The sequence below is a fragment of the Triturus cristatus genome, chromosome 8, assembly GCF_964204655.1.
Source record: "Triturus cristatus chromosome 8, aTriCri1.1, whole genome shotgun sequence".
Lineage (NCBI taxonomy): Eukaryota > Metazoa > Chordata > Amphibia > Caudata > Salamandridae > Triturus > Triturus cristatus.
In genome coordinates, this window is record NC_140591.1 from 1,401,094,660 (window position 1) to 1,401,100,659 (window position 6,000).

Here is a 6,000-nt window from a genome sequence, read left to right on the forward strand (position 1 = left end):
CTGCCTGCATAGCTCATGGTCCAACCAGTATATTACCTGCATAGCTCATGGGCCAGGGCATCTAGCAAACTATCTGCATCGCTCATGGTCTAGTCCTGCCGAGCATGCTAGATGCCTTGGTGCTTCTGGCAGACCTAGCTTCTCTAGAACTAGGTAAGACTAATGATGGCACGACACATGCAGCAGGACATACACTTGACCTTATCCTCACCAACTCACCCAGTATTCTCTGCGAACCCCCCGTCCATTGACCTGGATGGATCATGCATTAATTGACTACCACATCAAGGGCCCTAGGGCTTACGATGCCCCCCGACCCACCTCCCATCACCTCCATAGACGGTGGCATAAAATCACCCCGGACCTTTTTCAGGATGTTTTCACCACTTCATGGAATGTGGAGTCTGATAACATAGAGGAATGTCTGGCTCGCTACAACTCCTCTGTAAAAACGGCTATCGATCACCTTGCCCCTCTTAAGCAGCTTCCTAGCATGGCCAGGGACCCCCAGGCAGGCTTGTTCTCACCCGACCTCTGGGCAGAAAAACGGCTGTGCAACACTCTGAAGAGGCACCGACGCCGATCTCATGATGGAAAGGATAAAGAGAGATATAAGATCGCTCTGACCCTATATCATGATATCGTTAAAATTGTTCAAAAAGCTCATATTGCAGTACAGCTTAACCAGGCAGGGAATGCCCCCAAAGTCTTATATCAGATTTTTAAATCCTTCACCAACCCAAAGGCTTGTGACAATGAGGAGGCTCCCTCTCAAGCACTCTGTGACAAAATAGCAATGCACTTTACAGAGAAAACTGAGCTGATCTATGATAAAATCACTGCAGCTGGGAGCTCTCAGAAGACATCTACATCTTATAGCCCACCCACACTCACTAAGGCGCAGCTGTTGGAAATCCCCCCCTTACTTATGACGACATGGAATCATTGCTGTCTGCAGTAAAATAAAGCTCCCCCTGGACATCAACCCAGCTAAAATCTGTACTTTACTTTCCAAACAACCTTCCGCGCCCATCTGTTCACTCCTCAATCTCTGAATGAGAGAGGGACATCTCCCCACTGAATGGAAGGCGGCACAAGTCATTCCTATCCGCAAGAATATAAAGGCTCCTATGGAGGACTTATCCAACTTCCAGCCTATTTCGCTGCTACCCCTCCTGAGAAAGTTTCTGGAAAAAACATTAATAAACACCTGTCTGACCATGTTGAGGCTACGGGATGCCTTCATCCTTCTCAATCTGGATTTAGGCCAAGGCACAGCACTGAGTCAGCCTTGATCACTGTCACTGACAACATTAGGCTATCCCTGGACAGAGGTCAATCATTATTACTCGGCTGCATTCATCATGGTCTCCCACTAGATCTTGCTCAGGAGACTGAAATAAATTGGACTCCGAGGACTGGCTTTTCAGTGGATGACAAGCTTTGTCTCCCTCCGCTCCCAGACCATTAACCTAGGTCCTTATTGTCCAAAGACCATGGATCTGACCAAGGGAGTGCCCCAGGGCTCTTGCCTTAGCCTTACTTTGTTCAACATTTATGTCCCTCCCCTGGCAGACCTACTTAGTACTTTAGGTTTTACACCCATTTCATATGCTGATGATACTCAGCTTTTATTCTCGTTTAACAAATCCACTCTTAAGCCCCAGTCCACCTTCATTGAAGGAATGATAGCCATATCAAACTGGATGAGGAGCAATTTCCTTCAGTTTAACGCAGGGAAGACCGAGATCATGCTCTTTGGAGACACACCACTGTTGTGGTCACCAGACTGGTGGCCAGTGGACCTAGGTGACTCCCCTGTAACTAAGACTGTTGTCAAGAACTTTGGCATATGCCTAGACCAGGCACTGACCATGAAAGAACATGTGGCCAACACTGCTGGCTCCTGTTTTCATGTGCTTGGACTATTATGGCAAGTCTTCCCTTTTCTCCCCCTCTCTACATGGAAAACTCTTATTCAGGCATTGGTACTAAGCCACCTAGACTACTTCAACGCACTCCTAGTCTCAGCTAATGAGTCCTCTCTGAGCAGACTGCAGGTCGTCCAAAACACAGCGGCGCACCTCGTCTCGAATGCCCAACCTAGACCGACCTCTCTTCCCCTCCTACAACAGCTTCACTGGCTCCCGGTACGCAATCGAAGTTTAAAGTTTGAAGTTTGAAATTTGCTGCATTGTTCACATGGCCGTGATTGGCAAGGGCCCCAACTATCTTGCAACGAAATTCAACCACTATACACCTACTTGGTCACTTCGCTCAGGAACTAAATCTCTTCTTCTTGTCCCTCGGTTAAAAAAATCGAGGATGGGTGGGTAAGCTTTCTCTCATCTAACCCCTCTCTATTGGAGTCAGCTCCCTACCTACCTGGGGCAATGCCCTGGCCACCTTCAATTCAGAAGGCTCCTCAAAACTGTATTATTTTAATGTGCCCCCTTTCTTGGCATACTGTAGCACATCCATAGCACAGAGATAGCCCTTTGGGGGGTGATTCAGGCACTCTACAAATAAAATAAATATCTGCATAGCTCATGGTCCAGTCCTGCCCACAAACTACCCGCATAGCTCATGGTCCAGTCCTGCCCGACAAACTACCTGTATAGCACATGGTCTAGTGCTGACCAGAAAACTATCTGCATAGCTCATGGTTCAGTCCTGTCCAGCAATCTACCTGCATAGCTCATGGTCCGGTCCTGCCCAGCAAACTACCTGCATAGCTCATGGTCGGGTCCTGCCCAGCCAACTATCTGCATAGCTCATGGTTGGTTCCTGCCCAAAATACTACCTGCATTGCACATTGTCCGCCCAGTATACTGCCTGCAGAGCTCATGGTTCAGTCCTGCCAAGCAAACTATTTACTATCTGCATCGCTCATGGTCCAGTCCTGCCCAGCAGTCTATCTGTATAGCTCATGTTCCAGTCATGCCCAACAAACTGCCTACATACCTCACAGTCCAGTCCTGCCCAGCAAACTATCTGCATAGCTCATTGTCCATTCCTGACCAGCAAACTATCTGCATAGCACATGCTCCATTCCTGCACAGCAAACTGTCTGCATAGCTCACAGTCCAGTCCTGCACAGCAAATGACCTGCATGCCTCTTGGTCCAGTCCCTTCCAGCAAACTATCTGCATAGCTCTTGGTCCAGTACTGTCCAGCAAACTATATGCATAGCTATGGTCCGCCCTGCGTACTACCTGCAGAGCTCATATTCCAGTCCTGCCCGCAAACTTTCTGCATCGCTCATGGTCCAGTCCTGCCCAGCAAACTACCAGCATAGCTCATGGTTCGGTCCTGCCCAGTAAACTACCTGCATAGATCATGGTCGGGTCCTGCCCAGCATACTACCTGCATAGCTCACAAGTGGTTCTTTATATGCAAAATAATTTATTGCAGTGCCGAAGGTTTTTCTAAGGAGTGCATTCCAAGTGCTGCCAATTCCTATTATCCTTTAGTGGACTCAAGGTTTTTCTAAGGAGTGCATTCCTAGTGCTGCCAATTCCTATCATCCTTTAGTGGACTCAATGTTTTTCTAAGGAGTGCATTCCTAGTGCTGCCAATTCCTATCATCCTTTAGTGGACTCAAGGTTTTTCTAAGGAGTGCATTACAAGTGCTGCCGATTCCTGTTATCTTTTAGTGGACTCTTGTGATTGCTACTCAGGAGCAGAAACACATTTGATTAATAATTTTCTTAGGGTATTGTTGTGATTTTTCATCAAAAGTTGTGAACTCTTAAACTAACTTTCCAGTGGTGGCTGCTACAGAACGGGGATGGTGAGGCTCGGAGGGGGGGGCAGCATAAAGAAAATAAAAAAGGCTCCCAGGCACTGTCTGAGTGGCCAAACAGATCACTCAGACCAATCATGACGCTGCTGTCATGCAGGTGACAGCAGCGTTGTGATTGGGTTTGGGGTGCCTGTGTGCTGCTGGGAGTCAGGAAGAGAAGAGAACAGAGTAGAAGCTGCAGCCATAATCAGGTAGGTATTCTTTTTATTTTTTTTATCCTCCCCCGCCTCACCGCTCCCATTCCGTAGCAGCTTCCACTTTTAGGCACAGCGTACATCGAGGCTGTAGCTTTAGATTCTGTTCTAGCAGTTTATCTTGCAATCTCTCACATTCACCATTTTTCACATCTAAATGCACTTAACACAAGTAATACGAGAATAATACAATGAAGGAGAATTAATAAACACAGAGAACCTGTCAGGTTTTCTTAGATTCAACACTGAGTACCATTATGTGTTCCAATGTCAGTGTTGACATTTTTGCTAAACTAAGTAAGAGCTATTTCTTCACAAATTAGACCTGGGTGCCAAACTGCTGAGGAGGAGAGGGTATGAAAAAACTCTGGGGATATCCTCAAGAACGTGTGCTAGCTAGATAGATTCCAGTCCAGGGAAGACATGGCTTGGCAGTTCGGGCTGGACTGTTCCCATGAGGCACAGGGTAAAGACTGATTTGCATATGGCCATGTCTGAACTGGGGTGGTGTGGTGAGCAAAATAACGATGGATTAAACCCAGATCTGTGACTGGGGGTATATGTTTTGCCAATGTGCAACATTCCGTCCATCATCTTGTGTGTTTTGCTGATTTAGTATCTGGGGGATAGTTCTTTCTCCAGCGTCTCTCAGACGCTTTACATTTACTTTTCTCTTTTTTTAGACTCTCTGAGAACCACGGCGCTGGTGGCCTGTGGTTCTTCATCTTTTTGCCCGAAAGTGGTAGATAGACATCGACTGAATTAAGTAACCAATTATGTATTACCTCCACATTGGCTACAGAAATTGGGCTGGTGATGGGGGTACTCGCAGTTAAAATCTTATTAAAGGTATCCATATTTAGTTTGCCCCAGTTTCTAAAGTTAGACGTGTCATTACACGTATAGGGGGCATGGCTCGGGGAAACTTTGCTGACTCGAAAACTCAGCAGAAAGTGATCCGAACAGAGAACAGGAAGTGCTGGAAGACAACTAATGTTCTGCAGGTTCGAGAAAATGGGGTCTAGTAAATGACCCGCTACATGTATAGAACCCGAATGACATAACGAAATGTTCATGGCTGCTAAATCTGAAATGAGTGTAGTGCTAATGGAGCATGCTGGATCATCAAAATGCAAGTTAAGGTCTTCCAAGATGGTAAAATTAGCGGTGTCCAGGAGATACGGAGCAACTAGATCCGGAAAAGAGTCCGCCCATACCCAAGCAGCTCCCGGGGGGCGATAAAGCAAGATACCAGAAAGAGCAACCTGAGGACTAATGATAAGTTTAAATAGTGCAGACTCACAGCCAATAAAGGGTAAGTCTTCAAATTTGCAAGTGTTGCAATCTTTATAAATAATAGCAATACCACCACACTTTTATAAAATCCTGTCTTTCCTGACTATTAAGTAATTGGGAGGTAAAGCAAACGAAATGTCCGGTCCTAAGGAATCCTGTAACCAGGTTTCCGTAAGAAAAATGGCATCAGGGTGTTCATTGACCAAGAGGTCGAAAATGTCTGACTTGTGTTTGGGGAGTGATCGACAGTTTATGCTATAGAATACATAATCATTTCCGTGATTTTTGTGCTGATTTATAACTGCCTTAGCCTGGGCCTTATTAAACCATACAGGGGCAACCGGCGTGCTATAACCTTTATATCGGTCCATGTTGGAAGCAAAACTGCAACAAGGACAGTTAAAGGACAGCGATTCCGGATTTAAAAGCTCACACTCGGGGAGTGGAGTGCTTTTAAGGCTCAACAGCTGCTCCATTGAATCCCTTCTAGATGGCCTCCTGATCGGGGCAGGGATCGTGGCCCTAGGCCCCGGTCGGACGCGGACGAGCGCAGACGAGCTTGCCCTAGGCGCGACTTTGGCGCGCCAGCGGGGCGCCCGCTGCGCTCGTCCGCTGCACATCCGATCCCGCACTATTATATGAGGTAATGGTAGGACGGCGTGCAAAGACTAGCGTGCTAACCGTAGCGAGCGCATGGCAACCTGC